The sequence below is a fragment of the Ictidomys tridecemlineatus genome, chromosome 12, assembly GCF_052094955.1.
Source record: "Ictidomys tridecemlineatus isolate mIctTri1 chromosome 12, mIctTri1.hap1, whole genome shotgun sequence".
Taxonomy (NCBI): domain Eukaryota; kingdom Metazoa; phylum Chordata; class Mammalia; order Rodentia; family Sciuridae; genus Ictidomys; species Ictidomys tridecemlineatus.
In genome coordinates, this window is record NC_135488.1 from 106,882,253 (window position 1) to 106,909,741 (window position 27,489).

General features: G+C 39.2%; 1 long non-coding RNA gene across 1 annotated transcript; it reads left to right on the forward strand.

Moving 5' to 3' along the window:
- Positions 1 to 837: 837 nt before the first annotated feature.
- On the forward strand, positions 838 to 7,454 carry LOC144369444 (uncharacterized). The gene is made up of 3 exons (XR_013429208.1): positions 838 to 933; positions 4,429 to 4,522; positions 7,218 to 7,454. It is a non-coding gene; the product is annotated as an uncharacterized LOC144369444 (long non-coding RNA).
- The last annotated feature ends 20,035 nt before the right edge of the window (positions 7,455 to 27,489 follow it).

Here is a 27,489-nt window from a genome sequence, read left to right on the forward strand (position 1 = left end):
GTATGCATTCATTGGGCAGCTCTGCTTTCTAGAAAATTCCATGCTCAGGAACTTGCCTCCCACCCTGTGCCTTTCGAAGCCTTGAATCTTGCATCCACATCCTGGCCTGCTCTCGAGTGTTCCTGGTGGGAGGCTGAGGTGGGACCCTTTGGGCAACTGATGGAACTTAGGCTCCCAGGCCTGGTGGGGGCCCTGTTTTGCTTCCTGAAGGGGAGAAAGGACTGAGGGAAGGTGTACAAGACTCCACCGAGGAACCATATGATCCTGAACAAGTAAAGACAACTCGTGGAGCCTTGCGACCTCCATGGACAATGGCTTGCTGGAATAAGAATGTCCATGCAGAAGCAGATTTCTGGTCAAGGCAGTGTTGAGGTTGAGGTTGGTAGCATAACCTTTGTTCGGGGCCCACACGTGCAGGTGAAAATGTTAAACTGTGCAATTTAAATGTAATCTCTTTGGGCATTTATTTTTTTAAATTCAAAACATTTTTTCCTACTTATTTCAAACGTTAGCAGTGATTCAAGTCCAAGAGAATTGAATGAAGATTACTGAAGTTTTAGTGCCTAAGTGGGAGTTATTGGTATTTGTTGTTGTCATTTGTGTGGAATAAAGGTAGAATAAAAGATGTCACGAGGAGTTAGGCTCAAGGTAAACTACAAATTGAAAAGCCCATGGAACGAACCCTGGCTCTGACGGACACTTTCACCTCAGATAGCAACTTGGACTTACTTTACCCCAAAGAAATGACCCAAATGCAGCTATGACAGGCACTATCAGGAATTCTCTGCAGCCTTGAAACAGCCCAGCTGCGTTGGACCTGTTCTAGAATTGAGATTTTTGATAAGGTAGTCATGTGGTACAGAGCAGATTGCTCATTTTCCATCTAAACTTGGAGAAAAGAGAGGCTTTTGTGTGCTGAATCTCGAGTCTAAGGTCAGTTTTCTATGGAGTTTGTTCAAATTCCTGTCTTTGATTTTCACTTTAAAAGTATATAGGGGGATTCTGGTGTTTACCTAGAATAAAGCTTCACTTGCTAACAAGTCAAAAGTTTGAAAAGTACACAGGGGAAGAGTAAAAGAGCATTATAATGCATGCAAACACAGACAAAAAACAAAATAGAACTCTCTCTCTCTCACACACACACACACAATACACACACACACACACACATACACAGAGCCCTGGACAATGGACAGTGTAGGTGGGGGCACAGAGTAGAAAAAGAGAATTCTAGTACATGCTCTTCCAGGGAATATGCAGATGAATGTCCCAGGAAGTTCCTTCCTCATTTGAAAAGAAGGAGCACTTGCCCGCCTGGAGGAATGATGAGATCCTTATCCATATATTTTAGAAGTATAGGTTCTCTGAAAAGAAAATGTTTTATAATTACTCAATTGAAAGGAATCACATCCAAGGACCTTTTCTATCCCCCAGATAGGAAAGGGAAACAGAACAAATTGGATGACCTGAGTCTCCATGTCAGGTTCATGACTCTGGAACTTCTGATGCGCACTTATGCTCTTGTCAGCAAGCTGCTGAGATTTCAGCATCAACAAATAGTCTTGGTTCACCTTTTGCCTTTGGGCATTTTGCTGTCTCTGGAGTCCGGCCTGCTCTCTGCTGTTCCTGGAAGCTCTCAGGCCTGCACCAGCTGCCCGCTGCCGGCTTCTGCCATAGCCGCCTCCCCAGGCAAGTTCTGAACCTCAGCACAGGGGGCTGAACCTCAGACGCTGCACCTGCCTCAGCTTCCAGTGCAGGGCTGAGAGTAGGGTTTTTTATTTTTGTTTGTTTGTTTGTTTGTTTTGGACAACATTTCTTGATGAAAAAATTAAAAAAAAATAACTACAAAAACTCAACTAAAAAAAAAAAAGAAAGAAAAAGAAAACTGTGCAATGAACTTCTCAAATGTACCAAAAGGGAACCTTATTGGCCCAAACTATTACTTATCTCCCAAGCACTTCTAGGTGGAAACATACCAGAGTTAGGTTAAAATAGTTCACATTTCTGTAGTAGGAGTGGTCGTTTTTATTATGAAATCTATGAAGACATGAATAAATTAATAATAAAATCTTCAATTTAAAAATAAACTGAAAGATGCAGAAAAATGACAACTTAGGTTTATCTTCATAACACAATGTACCTACCTGATAGAATTTCTTCCTATCAGTAGATTGCTATTTTTGCCCTAGTTTTACTGAAGTGCAATTAAACAAATAAAAATTCTATGTATTTAAGGCATACAATGTGATGTTTTGGTATATATACATATTATGAAGTGATGACCACAATCAAACTTATTACATACTGTGTGGGGGGTGGAGGGATACTTGTTATCTACTCTTTGAGCAAGTTTTAAGTACACAATACAGGATTGTCAACTCTGTAGTCACCCTGCTGTACCTGAGATCTCCATAACCTATTCACTCTGTGACTGAAGGCTTGTGTCTTTGACCATCTCTCCCTTTTCTTCCCACTCCTCAGTTCTGCCTAAGCACCATTCTATTCTGTTATTATGAGTTTGACTTTTTTTAGATTTCACATATCAGCGAGATTATACAATGTTTTTCTTTCTGTGCCTGGCTCATTTTACTTAGCCCAGTGTCTTACTGGTTCATCAATTGGCAAGATTGCTTCTTTTTAAAAGCAGAATAGTATTCCATACTTTTATCCACTTATCTGTCGCCAGGTTGTTTCCCTATCTGGCTATTGTGAATAATGCTGCCTACCATGAACGTGGGAATACAAATATTTCTTCAAACTAATGTTCTTATTTTCTTTGGATATACATCCTGATGGAGTTCAAGAATAAATTACAATTTTTTAAATGGTGCAGTTTTAAAAGAAAGAAAACAGTGGTAAAGTTGTGGTGTGGGGTAATGGAAAGAGGACTGTATTGGACTTCTAAGTCTTTAGGATGAAAATAACACACTACCTCTCATGAACTTCTCCGAGTCTTAGTTTCTTCAATTAGGGTATAAATATGGTAATAAAGCATGCCCTTAAGAGCCTTGTGGGGTTTCGAAGAATACCAGTGATATAATACATGTAACAATCATTTGTAAATTCCAAAGCACTTCACCATATTAGTTAATATTATTACACAGTGAAACACAGTTCCCCTATCTTTTATGGAAAGGGAATTTGGCATTAACCATGATTGTTGTATAATTTTAGATAAGCAGACCCACTTAGACCAGAGTAGGCACTCTGGAATTTTGAGAAACGAATGATCTAATTTCTTTTTTGTTTTTATAAAATTGTCAGACAAATTGTTTGGTGGTATTTTTTTTCCTCTTAACATCTGGTTTTCCTGGTTCAATCAGAACTAGACATACCAGAAGAATATAAAAAATATTTTTGGGATATATTTGTAGACACGAGTCACTTGGATCTTTTCATGCATTTTATGAGTTCTTATCTCGGCTCAGCCCAGACAGTTTTCAGTATTCCTCACGTACAAGATGACATAGTTATCAGGTGAACCTATTTTAAATTCAACTTTGTTCAGCAGTTGAATTTAAAGTGGGCAAAGCTGCCACTTACACAGTCGAGGGAGAGAAATAAAGAATGTCTCTGGGCTTCTGCCCTTTTAAATATTTTATTCACTCAGAATCACTCAATACAATTCACTCAATAGGTTCTAAATCAAGAAAATGACAATCTAATGCTGGGCACTCCAATAGACATAATCAATTCAAAGCAAACAATTCTAAGTTAACTCTAAGCACTATAAACACACTTAATCATGACAGACTTATTGCAGACATTCCCTCAGCATGCTGAGCTCAAGTGCCAGAACTAAAGTCGCAAGCCTTAGGCTTTAAGTCCAGCAGATGCACACGCACTCAGACTGCATGATCAGGTCAGGATCCCTGGTGTGGAGTTGATGGCTGGTTGAGGAGCCGATCATAAGGAGAAGTCGACATTCTCACTAGGGTCAGGAGTCTGCTGTAGAGTTTGAGAGTGGTGAGGACGATGCGGAGGATCAGGCAGATGGTGAGAAGAGTTGGGATGTCCGTCCAGGTCCTCATCAGGCCCTCCGGTGTGTGCCTCAGTATCGACTGGTCCCAATGTCTGTTCATTTGCTCCATCATTTATACTAAATTTTGGGGGCTTCTGCCCGTCCTATAGGTGCCTATCAGCTGTTACCAGGTTTCTTAGTGACGTCTTACATTATAGAGTCAGGACATAGGGTTTGGGGATTTCTGCCCTGATCCCACACCTCTGACTCTTATCAGGGTAAAGATAAATGACATGTGATCTACCTTGACTCTTATCAGGGTTGTGGAGAGTGACTTGTCTTTATCGGGCTATGCCTGATGGACATATTGGAGGGCTCAGTAGGCTGGTGCCTGGTGGGACTGCGGGTTTATTTAAAATGCAGTTGCTTAGGCGAAAGCCATCCTTACACCAAACTCCTTCATACAGAAAGATGGCGGCCTCCGTGGTTCAGGTGATCTCCATTGGTGGTGTGGTGGGACAAACCCTCTCTGAGGAGGTGACTCGTCACATGGAACACCAGGTGAGACATCAGGAGTTCTGCCTATACTGCCCCAACTGGTGTCTGGCCTGCCTCAAAGCTGCTGTCAGCCCACGTGAGCAGTTCTCTTCCTCGCTGCATGGTGACCCACGACTGTCGAGGTTTGAAGGCCATCCTTGAGGCGTGGAGGCCGGTGTCATGCTAATGATAGGACGATGTGCACTGTGTTCTCCCTTCCTTCCCTCCTGGCCAGTGTCCCCATTACCTCTACACTAAGGAATGGACAGCCAACCACTCTACACTCACTCCTTCATTGACCGAGTTGGGCCCTAAAGAAGAGGGTAGAAAAGTGTGTTATTCACCTTGACAGAGTGCCCTGTGGCCTCCGTGGGCCAAGTGGAAAACTGACTTGTACAGACAAAACTGCTGCTGAGCCCACCAAGGAGAGTCTCAGCCTGCAAATAATCAAGTGGGAGTTCCGTGCTCAGGGGTTAAACTCTAGAGGCTACATGGTTTTCTCACCCATTAAGTCTTTGGAAATCAAGTTTCTTTCATTAAATCATATAATAATTTTTTAAAAATTGATTGAATGCCTGTGAGTTAGGCAGTATCAAGGTGCTGGGGTCTTGATAGTAAGAAGACTAGTAAATGGTTCCTGTACCCATGGAGCTTATAATCTAAAAGTGGAGAGAAGGGCTGGGGATGTGGCTCAAGCGGTAGCGCACTTACCTGGCGTGCGTGTGGCCCGGGTTCGATCCTCAGCACCACATACCAACAAAGATGTTGTGTCTGCCGAAAACTAAAAAATAAAAATAATTGTCTCTCTCTCTTTAAAAAAAAATTATAAAAGTGGAGAGAAGTGTGAATCAAAATGACATGTATTCAAATATGAAAGCACCACTACTAGGAAGGAAAGGTGGGAGGTGTTTTGGTGGCCTAAAAATGGTGTATTCATCCCTGCCCAAGGGTCAGCAGGGCTTCCCTGAGGAAGTGGTAGCTGAACTGAGATTTGAAGAGTAAGGAAGAGTCAGCTCAGGAGAGAATTCTACGAAAAAGCAAGATTGTTCAAGAGAATATTGTTATAGGAGGAAGCAAAAGGCTCAGAGCCACTCATGAAATTGTGTGGGGTGAAGTTAGAACAGGAAGTTGATGCCTCCATGGCTAGAAAGGTAGTCATAGGCAAAGACCATTAGAAGTTTTGTGTCTGAGATTCAAAGTTTTGGTCAATGAACAATGGGGAAACAACCAAGAATTAGAAAAACCTTGATAGAAGGACAGTTTGCAGCGTTCAAGGAAATGTATGGCACTTGTTAGGAAGCGAGTTCTGTAGTCAAGGTGGAACAAGATTTGGGGGGCTTCTGCTTGTCCTCTAGCTAGGAAGGACTAAGATGGTGGTGGAGAAATGAGGAAAAGTGGACAGAATGGACAAGTTGGTAAGGACTGTCCAAACTTGATGAATGAAAGTAGGGTGCATCCACAATGACTCCTGAATTTTGTCTCGCATAATGGCATAGCTGAGGAAGTTGTTTCCTGAGATGAGGAACCCTGGAAGAGGTTCAGATGGAAGGAGAGATCACGGTCATCTTGCCCATGTCGAGATTGAGGTGCCCTTGTACCATCTAAATGGAGACACAGAGTGGTTAGCTGGATAAAGCTAGACATTTTATCCCAGATAAACCTATTAGCCACAGACAGACACTCAGACAAAGGTCAGGACTGGACATGTACACTTGACAGTCATGGCTTCATAGATGCCGAGACCACCGACATGAACGAAACTGAATACAATAAAGAGGAATCTTCCTCCTGAGGGTCTTGCTGTACCTTGTCTACCAAGGTGAGTGTTTGTTCTCAGCCACACCTGAGTACTGTCTCCTCGGGACCTTGAGAACATTCTCCATTCAGTCTCAGAAGGCTGGTTTTCCAAGGAAACAGGAGTGTGGATGCATATAGGTATGAAGGTGTGGGCATGTGTCTTCAGGTGTAAGACTGGTCCATAGGCCCAGGACTGAGAAGCCACCATGGATCACATTTAGGTTTCATTTGCCAACAGTGCTGTCTGCCAGGTTTTCAAAATGAAGGGAGTAGAGGGTTTTTTTCTTCCCCCCCTCAGAGTATAACTTGTTTCCCCTATCCATGGCCTTTTTCAAAACTCACACCTTCTTTTTCCAAGGTTTCCTATTGCTTGGGATTTTAAAAATAGTCTGATGTGATTTCTAATTTCCTTATAATTTCACCACCCTCAAACAACTGGATGGCTGTACAACAAGGTTTACTAGAAGCCAAACACCTACTCTATTTTCCCACCTGCTTTGGCATATGACTCTGGTTCCCCAAATGAGCCTCTTGGTTACAGTACCGCGGGGGGCTGGCACTCCATCCCCACAGGTGCCCAAACATTCTGTTCCTTAGAGAGAGCACTATCCGACGTCTGGGTCTTTCCGTGTAATTATATGGCTGGGTTCTCATTGATACTTACTTCCTTGGTTTGATTTGCATTGACAGGAACGCACTTCAAAAATGATTTCCCCAGCATATTCCTAAGGTGGTTTTCCTAAGTTCTCTACATGTCTTGAGGAAAAGGTAGAGTTTTTTCCAGGGTCCAGAAGGTGGACGTGGAAGGAGGAGGGTATCCATCTGTGGCTAATAGGTTTATCTGGGATAAAGATTCTAAAACTGTTTTTGTTGTTGTTGTTGTTGTTTGTTTTGCTTTACTGCCTCTTACCTTTTCTTTTAGATCAGAAAAAGATGTATTTTGCTTTGAATTTAATTACCAACCAACATAGGACGGGTACTTACTATCTGCTGGATTCATGCTCTAAGATGCCAAGATCCAGAAAAGACATGGTCTGTGCCTTCAACACCTACCCTTACAGAAGCAGAGGAGACAGAAGAAAATGGCCCACTCTGAGGTGATGTGATGGCCGAGATAGGGAACAACTAACCCAAAGAGAATAAAATAGTTCACTGGTGATTTTATGTGTTGTGTGTTTCAAAAGACTGGCCTGGTTAATGGACATGAAACAGGCCCATCCACAGTTCAAGTTCTGAAGGGACAAAGGCGGGGAGGGAGCAATGGATAGACATTGGGTATCATCCCAGAGGACATGGCTAGGGCTTAGAAGTTCTAGGGAGGTAAAACATGGTTGAAGAAAAGCTTCCCACGAACCTGAGCTATCCAATATGGATATGAGCTGCTTCAGGAGAGTAACTCCGCATGACAATGGTGTTCCAGCAGATGACTGGATTACTACCTGTCGGGGAGGTCATAGGAGGGACAGATTTGTGTGAAAGACTGGGTTAGAACAGGGACTTTCAATTTATTTTCAAGAAGTGGAAATTTTTTCAAATGATCTTTTACATAAAAACATAAAGTTAAAATCTGTGTAAATATGTGAATATATATATTTATGTACACACGTAGTACAAATGCAAATATCTGATATATATATCAGATAAAACGAGAGCTGTTAGTTGAACTGACTCACCCTCCTTGATCTCTCTGACTCTTCTGTGAAAGCCTCATGACACCACATTAGAATTTCAAGGGCTTCAACACCCACATCCTCACTATGTAATACCTAAGGATTTACGACTTTTTGTTCCTAGAATTCCATAATTATTTCTGCACAGGAATGAGTCTTGTTTAAAATGGATCATTAATTGTGTTTCTTTTCTTTGTGATTTCATTCCTAAAATATTTGGGATTTCACAAGATAGATTCATCAATTTTCAGTCCAGAGTTTAGTTTAGAACTGTCTAAACATATATGTTGATCAGTTAGAACACATAAGTTATTTCTGTACCCTGTGGAAGACTGTTTGAGATCTAGTGGTTTATATTTTAAATACAAATTACTTGCAATCAGATTGTTTGACAATGAGGAAGTACTACATTAAGTAACCAGCTCCAAAAAACTTTGATCAGCTTGTACTTAGTATGTTCTGGAATTATGTGTTTCTTTCAACTTTGTCTCGTACAGAGAATCTTTTGAAGCTCACGTGGAGGCAGTTAATCTTAACTGGGTTCATTGATTTATAACAGGGAGAAAAAATGCTCCTGTGAATCCAAATGACTTGAAAAAGTTTGAGTCAAGTGACTTTGTCCATAAGCCACTAATAAAACTAAAAGACGTCAAACAGAGAGCAGATGCATTGCAGGGGTCGCTACTCTGCAGGTGCAACAACTTGTATTTATTAATCATCATGAAGAAAAAAAAGGCAGATTTGATTTTTGATCATCCTCTCAGATGTGCACGTCCTCTTAGTAGAAGAAATTGCAGTAGATTTTACAGAAGAGGGGTGGGACTGAGAGAGAAGTCAGCTGGATATGTGAAACAATCCAGATAAGAGACAAGTGTCTGGATTAAAGAAATAACAATGGAGACGGCTGCTGAGAAAAGATGTAGGTGGTACCAAAGGTCTTAAGTCAGGGCATTGTGACGGATTGAATATTGGGAGGTGAGACAAAACCTCAGCATATCTCTAGCTTTCTGCCCTGAGTGACTGGAGTGGATAAATAACAGGGCTACTGTGCAACAGAGGAAACCCAGGATAAGGCTTAGGGAGAAGAGATTGAGCTGAGTTGAGCACATGTTGAGTTGGAAGCACTTGTGGGCTGTCTAAGCAGCGATGGCCAAGTTGGTAATTAGCCCTTGTGATCAACAGAGTGGTCGGAAAACAGTGGTGTAGACCTGGGAACGGAGGCAGTGCAATCCATCGATGGTGCTCCTGCCTGACATTCTCAGGGGACATAAATAGAAGGAAAAGAAAGAAAGGCAGCAAGCTCTGGAGAATACAAAGAAAGGCCTGAGAAAAGAGGAGTGCAGTGAGGTATGGGGTGTAACAGAATGAGGGCAAGAGGAGAAGCTGCAAGACAGAAGGGAAGCCAGGAGGAGGCAGCAACTCAGGCCTTGATGAGGGTGGAGGAAGGGCTTTCTCCATTCTGCACGCCTGTCCGTTAGCAGGTCCTTTTTGATGGCACCCCTGAGGCTCACCTCTGCCCCCTTCTCCATTCCCTGAGCCCTGGCCACCCTCACCTTTCTTCTGTGACAGTCTCTTAACTGTGATAGTTCTCTTCCTTTTACTCTCATCTTAAATCACAGTGAGAGTGCTCTATTTGAAACATAAATTATTACCGTGCTATTTTTCTGCTTATAAACTTCCAATCACTTCGTTTTTTAAGTGGAAAAAAAATTCATGCCATATCCTGAAAAAAATCCTGCAAAATCTGCCTCCTGCTGCCCTCTCCAACCCGTCTCATGCCACATCATCCTGTGACCTCCAGCATCCTCCATTCTGTTCCTAAGATGCAACAAATGATTCCCACAAATGTTAGCACAGTTTGTCCATTTTTAATCTTTCGTGACTCTAATCAAGTGTCAAATGCTCGGGGTAGTCTTCCCTGACACTCTATCGCTCTATTACTCTGTTTTAATCACTCTTATCTTTCATATCATTTGTCATAATAAGAATAAGATGGTGCTTACCTTGTGTTACAAATGCTATTTCACGGATCCCACTTAATCATCTCAGTAATACTATAACGTAGGTGCCGTATCAGTCTGGGTTCTTTCAGGAAAACGATGCTACTGTAGTTTTTGTAAATAGCACAAGATACAGGAATTAATATAAGAATTTTATGTGGAAGAATCTGGAGAGGTGAAGATTGGGAGTCAAAGGCAAAGTCCAGGGGTGAAAAGAGGAAGCCACTGATTCTCTGGAAAAGTCTTGACCAAAGGATGAGAGCTTGTAGAGAGATCTGGAAGGCCACTGTGCCTGACTTCCATGAGCTTCTGAAAACAATGGTCTTTGCTTCAGTCCTGTTTCCCCTCTGCTTCCTGGTTGCCATGTCCTGAGACACTTTCCTCCCCCATGCCCTTCCACCATGACACCCTGCCTCAACTCAGGCCCAGAGCTATAGGCTAGACTATCTGTGGACCGAACCTCTGAAACCATGAACTCAAACTTCTTCTCATCTGAATTGTTATTGGGTACTTTGGTCACAGTGAAGGAAATTAAATAAAACACCAACCAAGCACAATATGATTATGTTCCCCATTTCTCAGCAGAAGAAACTAAAGACAAACATGATCGTATAATTATCACAAGGTCATGTAACTGGTCAGGAGAAGCCCTAGCCATTCTGTTTGCTGAGGTCTGCTCCCAACCACTGGGTCAGACATCTTCAGTATGTAAGTTCCATGACCATGACCATGGGGACCCATCTCTCTTATTTCTAACACCTCCCCACTATTTCATGCAGAGTAGGCATCAAGATTGATCATAAATACATGAATGAAGGTTGTCAACCAATATTTAGTGAAAATTTAGTAGTAATTATCAATAATGAGGTTGTCAATTATTTGACATGACTGTTATCAGTGGGGCAATTGAGAAAAGATCAGATTAAAATGGGTTGAAGAGTGGATGAGATGGGAAGGTAGAGTCAAGGGTAGACTACTCTATCAGGGAATTCAGGTTACATAAATGTTCATGTTTTCACTCTGTGCCTTCCTTTTACTGAACATTATGTTTATTGTACAATATGATAATGACCACAGGCATGTTTTCTCACTATATAGTCAATTGTCTACTGTTCTAGCTCTCTAGTACTTTGGATTTTTCTTACCACTGTTGTTATCCTGTGAGAAGTTCTAGTTTCTTTATAGAAGACAATCAATTTCTCCAAAAGAAACATTACACTTTTTATTTTCCTCTTTTTCTTTTAGTTTTCTTTTATTGAGGTATAACCTCCATAAAATATGGTTGATATGTCTTAAGTGTTCACTTACTAGACACACACACACATACACACACACACACACACACACACACTCACACTCACACACCAGAACAAAACACAGAACACTCCAGCACCTAGGAGACACTCCTGAGTCCTTTCCAAAAATACTTGCTTCCTTTGCTAACCTTGATATTTTTCAGATTAATTCACTTTGTTCTTTGTTGTCATGAATAGCTTGTTTTTACATTGCTATATTTACATATACAATCATATGACTGTATTGCAATTTATTTTTAGATGCTATTGGTGGACAACTGATTATTTCTATTTTTTGGTTATTTTAAATAAATCAATTTCCCATGGACAATGTAGTACATGACTTTTGAAGGCAATATATACTTAGTTTCTCCTCTGTATATAACTAGAATAAAAATTTGGGATCACAGAATAGACATGTCTGGTTTTAGCAAAGACTACCAAAAAGTTTTCCAAGGTGATTATTTTACTTTAAAACCCCACCTACAATGAAAGTTCCAGATGCTCCACATTCTCATGCTCTAGAAGTTATAAGTTATTAGACTTTTTTTTTTTTCTTCAAGGAATTCACTATTTAGTTAGGAGAATTGGTTCATACTCAGGAAAAAATAGCTAATCCTCTGACTTCTGACCCAATCTCCCCTGTCATCTTTTTACATTTAATGGAGTTGTAATTTACATACAGTAAAGTACACGGTCTCAATCCCTTGGATAAATTTTTGCAGTTAAACACATGCATGCACCCACCCCTCAAAGCGAGTTGCAGAACACATTCTTCATCATCTCAAGTTCCCTTCAACCCTTTCCGTTCCCTCTTTTAATACCTGCCAACAGAGGTAACCACTTTATTTCTTGTACCAGACACTTGCAAAATCTCAGCAGATGTCCCACTGGGAGAATTGGCTGTATGTTTGGGACTTGACTATATTCCAGTCCTTGACCATAGTCAGTATGACCAATCAAATCTCTGCTGGATTCTTATTCTTTATTAATTACCTCTATCTTTACCAGCACCCAGGATTGACAAATACCACTAATGTAGAAAATGGCCAATATTTGTCAACTTACCCTAGAAAGGATAATCTTTTTCTGGAAATTCAGCTGATTCAGCTGTTTTGCTTCTATAGTGTCTGATGCCACTAAATGCATTATTTTAAAATAGGTTTCTATTTTATTCCTAATTGTTACAGCAGAAATGTTGGACTGCTATGTCCTATTGCATCCTACTTGAAAGTGAGAGTCTATTTTATTTTTCAAAACTATCTTAAAAGGTTTTGTCAATGAGTACTTATTGGACTCCTGCATTTTATTTTTTTTTTCTTCTTAATATTGCGCTATGGGATTTAGAGAAATAATCCAAGCTATGGTCCTTTCGTCAAGGTAGCTAAAAACCATTTGAGAAGAAAAAAAGTCTAAAATGCCTAAGTAAAATGATTAGCAGAGTAGTAATGTCTAACACAAAGGCAAAGTCTATCACTTAATTAGTTTTGTCTTTGAAAACTCAGTTTCCCCAGTTGATTTTGATTAGTGGTTGTCAAACATTTATGCGAAACACACTGAGCCAGATGATGGGGCTGGCCAGCTGAGTAGCTGCCCAGGATATCCATCTAGATGAGGTGTTAAAACTGCAATGGAAATATAATAAGATGGAGAAAACTGAATTTATCAGAGGCTCTCTCAGGAAGAGTACCATATGTGATCTTAGAGTAAGCCATTTGGGATATTGGGTGAGATTCCCAAGGAGCGTGCTTAAGAAACAACAGATGGAGGATAAACCCTTCTAAGGAGCAGGAATCTGGTTTACCACAGAGCTTTTGTTCTGCTGAACTACAAGTTTGGGTCCCATCCAAGATGCCTGGGACAACAGCAGAGAGGCTAAAGTTTCTCTTATTTTTCTTGCCCCCTTTCATGCAGCATCCAGTATTTCTATACAAGTGATGAGCATATATTTAAAAATTCAGTCTTCAGGGGACACCTAAGCATTAGCTTGGCCTGCCTCAGCCTAGTTCTTTGGCAGATAATTCCTTTACAAATGAAATTTTACATGGACCCCCTAGTACAAAAGAGTAAAAGAAAAATCACCTGGTTTAATTAGGTAGAAGGTCACGGGGCTTTACCCTGTCTGCTTCCCTTTAAGCCTGAAGACAGAATTTTGTGACATCTTAGGCTGTAGTGGAATACTGTTTGAAAACTGCTGACCTACAAACTTTCCACCTTCTTAAACCACTGATGTTCTGTGATTCTATGAAAAGGTATAAACATCTTGAGAATCGAATTGCAGTACTTTATTTACTACAGTCAAAGACAGCATTTATCAATATCAGTGTTATAAACTACCTGATTAAATAAGATCGTTTTGAGAAAAATGAAACATTCACATAGGATATGTATAAATATCCCTTCTATTCTCTCTATCTTTCTTTGAGCTTGGATTCTGAAAGTTTTTCTGAACTTCCTCTGGCCCTTATACTAAGTGTGTTTTCATGAACTACTTCTCGTTTTTTACTGTTTTTAAAATAGGTCTATGTTCTTGTTTCGTGGATGCCTGCTTCTTACACCTTTCTGAGGCTATTAATAAGAATTCTTTTGATGTTTGTTCTCTGTGTTAGTCAGCTTTTTGTTGCTGTGATCAAAATTCTTGACAAGAACAAGTTTAAGGAGCAAGAGCTAATTTTAGCTCACGGTTTCAGTTCATGGTTGGCCAACTTCCTTGCTCTCAGCCTGAGGTGTGACAGCAGATCATGTTGGAAACGGAGGAACGTTGCTCAGCTCCTGGCAACCAGGAAGCAGAGAGGGGGGAGAGAGAGAGAGAGAGAGAGAGAGAGAGAGAGAGAGAGAGAGAGAGAGAGAGAGAGAGAGAGAAAGAGAGAGAGAGGGAGGAAGGGGCCAAGGACAGATATCATCTGAGGCCACACCCAGGTTACCTACTTCTTCCAGCCCCACCCACCTGCTTAAAGTTACCACCTAATAGTTCATTCAGATTATTAATCCATCAAATGGATTAATCCATCGATGAGGTGACAGCTCTCATAATCCAATCTTTTCACCTGTGAGCATGGCGGCATTGACTAACACCTGAGCTCTTTGGGGGACATTTCTAAATTCAAACCATACCATCCTCTTTTCTAAGTTACAAGCTGTTTGCTTCTCAGCTCATTCACCATGCCATTCTTTCTTGTATGAACAGCTGGTTTCCTGCAGGCTTCCCAGTAGCCTTGATGAAAATTCATATTTAAGCATGAAAGACAATGCTGACTGGTAAAGGCAGATCCTGGGTCTTCCTGTTTCTTCAGGCACCATCTCATGAGGAGATGGCAATTACATTCAGGGTTAGTTGACTGCCAGGTGTGACTCCCCCAGGCTGCCCTCCCTCTCTGACTCTGTTGGGCTGAAATGAAGAGTGTCAGCTTTGGGCTGCCTGGCCTTGTGGGGCACAAATTCCCCCAGGCAGATGGCTTCCTTCCTTGGAGAGCATTTAGCAGGTCTTCATCCAGGGAAGACCCTGCTGCTGCGTCTGGTAGGGCAAGTGGAGAAGGGTCCTCTGAGCTGATCCTGCAGAATGCACAGATAGCTCTTCTCTCACCCGCTCAACTCCTGCTCCTTCTCCATCCTCTGCTCATTCAGAAAAACTCTGCAGAGAAAACTCACTCACGTGACTGCCCTCTTCCTATGCGTTTTACATCTAGCTCATCAGTAGCATTCTCCTCTTATCCAGGGTTTATTTTCTTTTTAATTTTTAAAATTTGTTTTAATTAGTTATACATGACAGTAGAATGCACTTTGATACATCATATATAATGCGGTATAATTTCTCTTTCTCCTGATGGTACATGATGTAGATCATACTGATCATATATATGTTCACAGGGTAATATCTTCTAATATTAGAAGTGGAATATCTTCTAATAAAAGATATAAAAGATATAAAGCACAGTGGAATATCTTCTAATAAATACCATCTCTCTTACAAAGAGGATTACAAATTTAGGAAACATGTAAAAAATCGGTCTGAATCAGCTATTCAGGTATAAATATGAGGTATTAAGCATCTTTTAAATGTAAAAGTCATAGCGTCATAAAAATAACTATTGTAAAATTATAATGGAGATGTATAAAATACTATATCAAGATGTCCAGAACCAGGCATGGTGGCACTCACCTGTAATCCCAGTTACTCAGGAAGCTGAGGCAGGAGGATTACAAATTCAAGGCCAGCCTAGGCAACTTAGTAAGATCTGTCTACACACACACACACAAAAAAAAAAAAAAATAGTGGGGAACTGGGGATGTAGCTCAGTGGAATCACTGGAATGTATGCTACATGAAGACAGGGATATTATTTTATTTACTCTGATTCATTTTACTATACTTCCTACCCCCATATACTCTCCTTTCTACCTAATCTAAAGTAACTCTATTCTCCTGTAACCCACCCCCTCATTGTGAATTAGCATCTGCACCTCGGAGAAAGCATTTGGCTTTCATTTTTCGGGGGGATTGGCTTATTTCTCTTAGCATGATATTCTCCAGCTCTATCCATTTACCAGAAAATTACCATTAAGAATGAAATCATGGCATTTCTGGTAAATGGATGGAGCTGGATAATACACATTTTTTAATCCATTCATCTGTTGAAGGGCACCTAGGTTGGTTCCATAGTTCAGCTATTGTGAATTGAGCTCTATAAACAGTGAGGGTTTATTTTTAATGGTTGTTACTCTTATTCTCAGTACTTTTATGGCTTTATTTCCTTCTGTACCTGATTGCAGTATCATACTAAGGATGGGGCGGCTGGAAAACTCCATTCTGAGTATAAGCAGTAGAAACAATGTTGGCAAAAATAATTTAAAATTATAATAAAAAATTAAAAAATTATAATTGAACAAAAGTTTGTTTTTTTATGATTACTAAGGTCAGTGATTAAATATTTCCCTGAAAAATCTTACTAAAACATAACTCCTTTGGTTACTGTAGAGTTTAAATTATATGCAGATACATTGCAAATAAACCACATATTTTTAGTTCTTGTTCTCTAACATTAGATTTTTATAGGGATGCTAATTTAGAAATGTTCCAATATTTCTGTTCATCCTGACACAATGTTCAAGTCTAAGTGCATAAAAGTTTGGAACCATTCCTGCTCACTTTTGATCTTGTGTCTCTACTCCCTAGACACATGTTCTTCTGCTGAAAACAGTTGTTCTCACATCCACAAGGTCAATGTGGTAATTGCCAATATAAAAAACTGAATTTGAGTTACTTCATTTATTTCATGGTGATAGTTTCATGTTTTTTGAATTTTTAAACTTAATTAACTGTGATTTTTTTAATAGTAAGTGCACATTTGAGTTCGTATGTGAAATATTTTATTAAACCAGAATCATAGTTATAAATTGAAATATTTGTTTACAGATTAAATCTTTGTTTTAAAGTATGAAACAGATCAAGGAAACAGACAATTATTTACTGAAAGTAATTTTGTCAATAAAAAAACATGAGTAGAGTAGTACAACGTGTTCCTTCTGGGGGTCAATGCAATGCGTGCTGCTGCCTTATGGCACCTCAGTGAGTCGACTCAAAATCGGAAGTGAGTCTGCCATTCTGAACCTGCAGGAGTGCCAGGAGGAAGCCGGGAGTTCAAGAGGTTAAATAAATTGTCTTAATCAATGCAAGTCAGTAATGGAACTATCGGCCACTCCTAACACTCGTAGCTAAGCTGGTCCCTGCCCTTCGTGTGAGCGGTCAGCCTATCATGGACAGCTCCGTGCTTCCAGCTTACCAGTCCCTGTGAGCTGAGCACAAGACCTGTCCCCTTCCTGTGACTCCTCGGGCTGCTTCAATCCAGACTCTTCTCCGTTCTCCCAGGCCTTTCCCTGCGTCTCACATTTCCCACGTTGTACCTGCGTTCTGCTTCTTCTTGGACTATAATGTCTGTAAGGGTGGGGACGATGCCATGTGGATCAGTACGTCCCTTTGAGCCCAGAACCTACTTGCTACAGGTCCCAGGAATGGTTGCTGATGGAAATGGTCATCCTAAAATGGCTAGGAAAGGTTGGTGGTCACCCTAAGATGGCTAGGAAAGGCTTGTCACCAGTGGTGACCTTTGAAGGTAGGTTTCTACAGAATGGTCAGTGCATTTGGAAACCAGACAGAAATGTAAGCTCTGAAATCTGTTGTTGACTTGTTAAGCAAGAGTGAAGTATGACTGTAAAGCAGTGAGATTTCCTGCCAGCTCAGTTCACAGAAGGCTCCAGAGGAGCTCCATGATCACAGACAGAGTCTGAGCCATGGCAGTGACAATGCGTGTGGTCTCCTTCAGAATGACTACTCCGAAAAACAATGTCGTGGGATCTGCTGGTACGATCACCAAGGTATCCCAAGGTGGTATCTTAAGGTACTAAGTCACACTGAAGGCATTGGTTTAATTTGAAATGCTATCAGAAATTAAAACAAAACAAAACAAAACAAAAAAACTTCATGTGATAAAAGAGCAACAGTTTTGCTCCTTCTGGGGTTAGGAGAAAATTCTGAATTTATGTTGCTCACGGTTAGAGCTTTGCTGTAATTAAACACCCATGTTGTTCAACTTCAATTCTAGAGAAAAATAAAAAAGGGTAGGGTAGCTGGGGCCCAGGGGAGAATATTAGTTATTATCATTAAGATCTGCCTATTTTTTTTAAAATCCAGAAAGAAAAATGAACAGATTGAGGAAGTGGTGGGAGAAGAGAGACCTCTATGAGTAGTCTGAAACAAAAGCCTTTTTATTTGGAAAAGTATGTCTGTGTTTGGACAGAATCAAAGTTTATCAAATCACGATGGGGGTGGAGAGGATAAGTTGAGGTTTGTTTAACAAACACCAATGTTATTCAAGAATGGTAAGTTCAGAATAAATAAAAGGTAGATATAACTTCAGTCGAGGGAAATAAAATACAGGTATGGAATTTACTAGTACTGGCCAAAATCCAAGCAGGTTGCCAAGAGCTTTCCATCTCTTCATGGACGACAAGCATGGTGTGAATTATTAAGGGAGACCAGGGCAATCGGACACTTCCTGACCTCTAGGGCTGATGCTGAATGTGACATCTTGGCTCTCCAGGACTCTCTTTTGGGATCATCATTAGAAACCATCTCTTAGACTCAAGGACCGAGGGACTGGCCCAGGGGCACAATTGTGACGTCCTCCTGTTTCATCTTACTGGGCTAAATATTAACTTTCAGCCTGGAGTGTCTGTCACCAGGTCATCTGTCTTGGTAAATGCGATTGGAGTCTCAGCATTGTGAGGAGGCAATGAATTTTCCCCGCTGACAGTGAGAATATCCACACCACGCTGCCATGGAGATTTCTGCTTCCCACAATGTTTATGACAGTAAATCAGGCTATGGAGGACACTGAAGATTGTTTACATGACCCCTGATACCTAGTGTATTTGTCAGTCCCACTCCATGGACAGGGACTTCAGAAGAGCCAGAGGATGTTTAAAATATAAGGCTACAGATAATATGAAATTGTGAGAGTGCTTTGCAAGAGCTCACACTTGTTTATTTGGACCTTTCCCTCAGATCTCATGTGTTTTCCCTTCCTCTTCTTTTCTCTTTGATTCTCATTATCTTTCCATTTTCCTCTGGCTTCTTTGTTAGTTTTAATTCCATACCCAAACAAAGTAGCTCGGGCTCTCCTTCACTGTGTGTGGTTGGAATCTCTGCTGGGCCCCCTGCATAGCCATGTTTTTTTTTTTTTTTTTTTTTTTTTTTTTTTTTAAGGAAAGTAAGAGGCACAGATTGACCATGGATTGTGTACAGTTGATTTCCAAATCCAGAGATCCAACCTGAATGTTGTTGTTACTCTTTGCTTTGTGTCCAATAACCTTCAGTTCATCTTCAGGCTGATAAGCTCAGTCTGCAACAGAAGCCCCTGTTTCATAGGACCTTGATGGCAAAACATACATAGAAAGAATGTTCCATAAAACACCCTCATCAAGTGTTAGTCCCATCAAAGTAGAAGCTTTGGGGAAACCTTTATCATTTGTGATAAATTTTGACCTTTGACTTAGTGTTTGATTATTTTTATTTTTTGGTACTGGGGACTGAACTCAGGGGCACCCCACCACTAACCCACATCCACAGCCATATTTTGTATTTAAGTTTCAGACAGGGTCTCGCTGAGTTGCTTAGCGCCTTGCTTTTGCTGAGGTTTTGAACCAGCGATCCTCCTACCTCAGCCTCCCCAGCCGCTGGGATTACAGGTGTGCACCATCATGCTGGGTGATTTTTAAAAGAATAAATGTTACCTAGTTTAGAAATGTAGTAAACCAAAGATCTCAAATCTCATAATGTGTATGTACTTAGTAGTAGATTTTGAAGTAAATAATGAAAACCTTCCAAATTGAATGAAAAGCAAACAAATTCCCAATTCTACCTGGAGGCCTCAAGGCTTCTCACTCAGTAACTGATAGAACGTTAGGCAAAAATTTTGTGAGGATACAGGGGACTGGAGCTACACTACCAACTACACGACCAGCTTTAGAAAATTGACACTCACGGGACATCTTACCCACCAGTAGCACAATACACATTCTTTTTAGGCATACAGGGAACATCACTAGGATGTACTACCTTCTGGACCATAAAACAAACTTGATAAATTTCAAATAACTGAAGTTTTGCAAAGTATCTTTATGTGTATAAGGAATGGATTTAAACTAGAATCAATAACAGAAAAGTTATTCAAAAGAATGCTGAAAACTACTCAGATATTTTAAAATCAAATAACATTCTTCCAAACAACTACGAGTCAAGAAAGCATGAAGGAAATAGAAAATATTTTTAATTAAATGAAAATACAACACATATAAATTTGTGATGCAGCTATTGCAGTACTAAGAGGAGCATGTGTAACAATAGAATGGGATGGAAAATATGGGTGCAGTTCAGGGATTATAAGTAGCAATTGGACATATTCTAACTCACAGGCCAGCAGCCATAAGCCATGTGGGAATCTTGCTTGCTTGAAAGAGATGTGATACATACACACTGGCTAGGGATTCGTTTTCAATTCATTGCTTACTCTTCTCTTATCTGATCTTGTCACATAGATGGCCAAATTTATTACCATCATAATAGGAAGTTTAATGAGAAGACTTTACATTTTTGTTACTATTGTCCTAAGTTTGGAAGTAAAGTAAGATGTGATTCCCCCTGCCCCTTGCTCTGAGCAAAAGCATGGAGACTTTTAACCAAAGTTTAGTTAAGAATTTTCAGTGCACTTTTCATAAAGAAAGTTTGAAATGGATGCTTTCTCAGTTTGCAAATTACTGTAGCATTTTCATTCCAGAAGTATAGAGTACACAATAAAATATGTTATTTTGTTATGAGAAGAGAATGTAAATGTTCAATGTTTATTCCTTGATATAAATTATGACAATATTGAGAAAAATCATTTATTTTGGCAAATTTTGACTTTATTTGAGTTCCATCTTTTTTGAAGGGAAGGGGTACTTGGAATTGAACTCAGGGGCACTTGACCACTGAACTAAATCCCCAGTTCTATTTTGTATTTTATTTAGAGACAAGGTCTCACTGAGTTGTTTAGTGCCATGCTTTTGCTAAGGCTGGCTTTGAACTACGGATCCTCCTGCCTCAGCCTCCTGAGCTGCTAGGATTACAAGCGTGCACAACTGTGCCCGGCCTTGAGTTATGTCTTAATAATCTGAATGTACCACTTCATACTGAAGCTTATTTAAAATACAATTTTATCAAATGCTCAAAACACATCGAGAATGATAGACTGCAATATACTTTCATTATGAATTATTTCAAACCTACAAAATTAAGATACAAAAATATACTTGGAAACACAATATGCCATTTTATTGATAATGCATAATATGAATTGTAATGCATTCTGCTGTCATATGTAACAAATTAGAATGAAAAAAGTGAAAACAAAAATATTAAGGATTTACTTAATTGAGTATGGGCTTATAGAATAATAAAATATTATAAATTAGTAAAAAAAATCCTCAAATATTTTTTATTGGGAGAAAAAGATTGTTGCAGTAATTTCTTCAACATTCTGCAACAATTAATGAGTAAGACCTAACATCATCATATGTAATAACCTATGTAATAACATACCTTGTGGCAAAGAGGAGATTGCTCACATAGTTGCTGAAATATTAGTTTTCACATTACATATTAATACTGTGTGTACATTCCTTGTTAAATCATCTGATAGATGAAAAACTATTTCTTAGTGTTACCTTTTATCTTATAAAATCTTTATTATTGAAGAATATTTCAAAGCAATATATATTGCATCATTATATTAAAATATAGATTTCATAATCAAATCTGATGAGTATCTTGCATTGACAAGAAATTTTATTTATGTGAGGTAAGTGTGGCAAGACTGTATGAACGATTTATTCAACTGTATAAATTTAAACTAGATTAGAATTCATTTAATCTAAACTTGAATTCATTCATAGAATAAGAAAGAAAAACATTGGTCAATATATTGGCCAATATTTGCCTGGAAAATTATAAAAATAGTTTTAAAAAGAAGTAACATCATAGGACAAAAATTTACTTGAAAGTATATAGGAATTACTAAAAGAGTCTATTAATGGTGTCATATGAAAATGCTAAAAATATATAATAAATCTTGGTAATTTCTCAAAATTCTACTTATTTCCATGAATCTATTTAAAATATATTGAGTGATTTTTAAGTTTATTGAAAGAATTTTAGTATATAACTTTGTTCAGAGATTGTAATCAACTATTTGTATTTATTATATCACTCTGAAATGTCTTATTTTTTGGCAAAAACTATTAAGCAGGGCATAGTAATTCATAAAAGAGAGTTACATTTTCAGTTGTAAAGAAATTTCACTTACAAAATATTTCTAAAGATGTTGTATGGATAATAGAATTGGCTACTTAACTGATAATTTCAGCATTCATAACAAATATAATTTAGAACTACAGGGAAAACCCAGGCTATATTTCAGCAAGCCAAATGCATCCAAAGTTCCCAAAAGATGTTGTTATGGTACTGGGACTCAAAAATAGTCTCCCTGGTTGCTATGTTTTCCCAACATTGCTGTTGTATATTAAAAAGAATGCTACTAATGAAACCAATTTGAATAAAATAAATTTGGAGATATTGTTACATTTCACTTTCATGTCTCAAATGTTTAATCATTACTCTTCAGAAGAGGAATTTGAAACATTAAAGAAAAAAGGTTTTGAGACAAATCTTGAATTAATAATTGCTTTAAACCTGGCTCACCAAAAAGAAAATAAATCATTGTATCTGAGCTCTTCATTTATAACAAAGACGATTTATAAGGTAAAGTTTGCCATTACTTTGGAATAAGAGTACAGAATTTCTATTGCTAAATAGAAAAAAAAGGTCTATCTATTATTACTATTCACAATGAGTATATTTATGTATAAAATAGGACTTTTAGTATTGAATTGATCAAAAACAAAGGAAAGAAAAAAATATGAAAAGTATACCAGAGGTAACCTGCTTGAGAGACTAGATTTACAATTCCAGTTGAAATTTAAAAAGATAAAATATTAGTTTTAACGAAGTTGGGTATCAGACAATGAAGGGCAGTGATCTCGATATATGTGAGACAATTGAGGTAAGCCTTCTCGTCTGTCAGAGTGTAGGGAGCAGAGCCTCCTGGGCTTCCTGAGTTGAAGAAGCAGATTAAAACAGCAGTGAAGCTAAAGTTCACAGAACAAAGTACAAAAGAAGGGAGAACTGCATGGAGAGATAACCCAGAGGTTTATAGAAGGTCCCATTGGGTATTCAACAGAGTGATAAGTTTGTTCCCCTTGGCAGGACTGAAGAAAACTCATAATGCACAAGGAATTGGCTAGAATTCTCCAAAGAGTCTTGCATCAGTCACGGGAATTCATAAGCTTACACTAGGTATAACCCTGGTCCCACATAACAAATCTCAAAAGCAGGGCCTGAAAGGATCATGCCATTTACAAATAAATTAATTGTGCTTCAGGAGAGCAATGGAGAGTATTCATAGGAATACAAAATTATCCATCACCTAACAAAGTAAAATTCACAATGTGTGATATCTAATAAAAATGTATCAGGCATGCAAAAACAAAACAAAGCATGCAAACCTAGAGAAATATATCTTATGATACAAGGAAAATGAATCAATTAAAATTGACCCAGACTGACACAAATGTTAAATTACCAAAGACATTAAACAAGTTATTCTAGGTGTTACCTATTGTGCTCATAAAACAAGAGGACAGGTTAAACCTGTTACATAGACATGCAAATTTAAAATTTCAAGTCAGACTTAAAACTTTAATATCTATGGTTAAAAATAAATGCAGTATATTGAGTTAGTGGCAAATTAGGCATTGTAGAAGAATAAATTAATGGGATCGAATACATAACAATGGAAATGATTCCAAATCAAATATCAGCAAACAAATAAATATATGTGTAATTGGAGCTCTAAAGTGGAGGGAGATGTATATTTGTAGAGCTAATGAAAAATATTCCCAAACTTGATAGACATTCTAACATCATAGATCTCAAAAGTCCAATAAATCCAAGGATAAGAAATGTAACAAAAGCTATACAAAGGCACCTCGTTATAGCATTGTTCAAAGTCAGTGATAAAGCAAAAAAATATTTGAAGAAGCCAGAGGAAAAAAAGAAACAACAATGAAGACAACAGATTTCTCATCAGAAATTATGCAAGCAAAAAGACAGTGGAGGAGCATATAGAAAGTACTTAACGGGGGAAAGCTGTCAACCTAGAATTTTATAACCACCCCCCCCCATCCTTTAAATAATCAAGGCCAAAAGCCCTTTAAAATACACAAGAGCTGAAACACTTAATCACCAGCAGACCTGCTCTACAGGATATGCTAGACATGATCTTTCAGACATAAAGGAAATGGTACCGGATGGAAATAGGAATCTGCAAAAAGAAATGAAGAGTCTTATATGGTAACAAGATAAGATTTTCCCTATTATTTTAATTTATTCAAATGATAACTGACTGCTTTAAAATAACATTGTAGTGTGGTGTTTTAAAAAGGTCTAAAATTAAAACGTGTGAAAACAATAACACAAAAGCCAGGAACGAAGACATGGAAATATACCTTTACAAAGTTCTTATACTAAGCATGAAGTGGTGTCATATCTCCTGAAGGCAGACTCTGAAAAGTTAATATTATACTTTACCCTAAAGCAACACTGATAATGAAGACAAAAAAAAAAAAAAAGATAGCCAATAAGCTAACGAAGGAATTGGAACTGAATAATAACAAATATCTCAGAACTGGAAATAAACCAAATCTCCATAAACACTTTTGGCACACAAATTGTGGTTTATCTATTTAATGGAATATAATTCAGTAATAATAAGAAGTGAATCATTGAAACAGACCACACAGATTAATCAGAAATAATCATCTAAGTAAAACAGTTGAATATGTAGAATATTTTTTCAAGTACACATTTACTAAGAGGCTTTTGTCCTAATATTTTTCTTTCAACCTCCTCCACACTAAACATGGGAAGTATGGCCCAGGAGCCAAAAGCCCCAGCGTTGTAGCAATCTTGGGCAATGCTCTTTTGAGGAGCGGTGATGTCAGGATCTCCGTGTTCCAATATCAGTTTGAAATTAACAGTTTGTGGGACAACAGGGACAGTGATTTTCTTCATTGGCTTTGTTCAGTAGGGAGATTGGATTGTAAGATTTCTAAGGTCCCTATTAGCTGTGAATCACTGGATCACATCAGCTCTTGCAGATCCAGGCATAAAATTGAACTGCAGAAGGGTTGTGACCCCAACCCAGGTATTTTCATGGCACTTGCATGATTTTGCCCTTTCATATGGTTGATTGCACACCTGCTTTATCTCTCTGAACAGTCGGATCTTTCTGGGAAGCAGGGCTCTCACCCCTCTCCTTCTCCAGATCCACCTCTATGCCTTGATGGTGGTCTCCCCGCTTGTTCTGCAATCATCCTTCAGCGTGGAGTAGCTTCCAGAGCACTAAACTAGGACTCAAGAGACTGGGTCTTGGTCCAAAATACCTAGTCCCACATTTCTCACCTATGAAATGCAGAAAATAACCCCTGCCCTACCCATTGCAGTGTGTGGTAACTTGAATAAAAAAAAAAAAAGATGAAGGAAGTGGAGGTGTTTTTTAAAATGTAAAGCATTCTGCAGATGTAAATGACTATTATTTTTAAATGCGAATATGCAAAGAAACTTGGGCTGAAGTAACTTAAGAATTAACTTGTGGCTGCTCTGAGCTGGGCCTGTAACTCAAGGTGGGTGCCAGAGGCAACTTTGGCTCAGCTCTTTATGTAGCCAAAGGGAGTGTTTCATTAGCTGCTGTTATGAGGCCTGCACACGCAGCACCACCTGGGTGTGTGGTCAAAGGTGCCACAGTTATTTGGTCAGTGGGATTTGTAAGGCATGCCTGGAGGACATCACTAGTGCTTGGTGGGTGGTGACAGTAAACTTCCTTTTGAAGGAAGTCTGATTCTAATACCTGTTAGAGACCCTGTTGGAAGTGAAGGTGGGGAGTAAGAAAGGCTTCTCCCCTGCAGCCCAGGTGGAGCTGGCTCCACTCCCGAGGTGCCCCCGTGAGTCTGGGTTTGCTACAATATTCTGTGATTGGTTTCCTCTTATTGGGCTTCCAGTAGGCTACAAAATCCTTGAGGACAGGGACTGTGCTTCGTCAACTTTTGACTTCCAGTCCTTGAAACCCAAGTGCCAAATATGTGCTTCAAAAGCCTTGGGAGGACCAGAGCAAAGAAACAGATGCAGAGTGAGCAAAGAGCAAGGCCAAGATATAAGAAGTAGGTCCTGGATCTTGCAGATTGGTATTCTAGTAGCTGAGACCAAGTGTTTCCTAAGTGATGTGCCAGGCGTGAGGATAGAGGCTTCAGAGAAGACTTCTTGCTGATGGGAGGTGATACCTGAACTGCAGTTCAGAGGATGAAGAGGTTGCAGCCAGGGAGAAGTGGGAGGGCATGATGGCTCAGAAAGGTTCTGTAAAGTCACACTCCCAAGGAGTGTGAGTACTTGATCATTCTCTATCTCAATGTTCATAGTCCAGGGGTGTGAGCTTTGGTGCCATGCTCATAGATCAGGAAACTTGACCCCTGTGAAGCCAAAGATGTGACTAAGGTCACATGGCAGATGGGAGAGGTACCCAGAGAAGGACTATCTGAACTCTACCCTTTCAGCACCAAATCTGTGGCTTTCCGGGCTAGTCCAGGGGCATCCATTCTGCATCCAAAGCTTCTTCCTTAGGGACATGCTAGTGTAGTTGAAGGAATTTCCAGATGTGTGAACTGGACAGAAAAAGTCATCTGCTTATTGGAGTTGGTATGGAGAGATTTATTCTGTAGCTGAAACTTTATTTCCAAATTAAACAGTTGATTGCTTACAATGTAGATTCACACTCAGTGAAGACTAGCATCCCTTTCACAGTGACATCAACAAGCCCAGTGGATTAGGGGAGCAGAGTTGATTCTACCAACTGTCAAATATTTGAAACTTTTTTAAAAAGTTCTGGATTTGAAAGCATGCAATTTCTTTTTGCAAGATTCTTTTCTATTCCTTTCGATTTTAAACTCAAAAACTGTTAAAGAGAAATCAGATACATATGCTTGGGGATTCACAGACATTTGAATGATAAGACGGCATTATCTTTTGAGAGCTACTGCATGTCCAAGAATCTGCTTGCCTTTGCTCTTCTGGATGAGAGTTCATCTGCAAGATTCAACTCCAACACGTCCAAGCACTATATAACTTCTTACTGCTCCTATCTTTCTCAGATTGTGTGATCTGAAAGCAAGTTGTTTTTAATTTTCTGCACCTCACCTTTCTCATCTGTAAGTTGGAATTTACTAGATTGTGTCTCTTCTAACCCCCCCACCAGATGTGACAGTATGCGTTTTTGGCATTGTTGATATTTCTGATTCACAAGCACAACAAGACAGCTGGGTTCCTTCTCTGGCTCTGCCATGTATAAACTGTCAGTTACTGTCTTGGCTGTTTCACTTTCCCATTTGTGGATATGCAATGACAGTACCTATCTCTTAGAGTGATTTCTAACTTACATCAGTTGAAATAGGTAAAATGCTGAGATCAGGGTCTGGTTCATCGAAAGCATGAAATAATGTGAAAGCTATTCTTCACACTTGCCTCCTCTT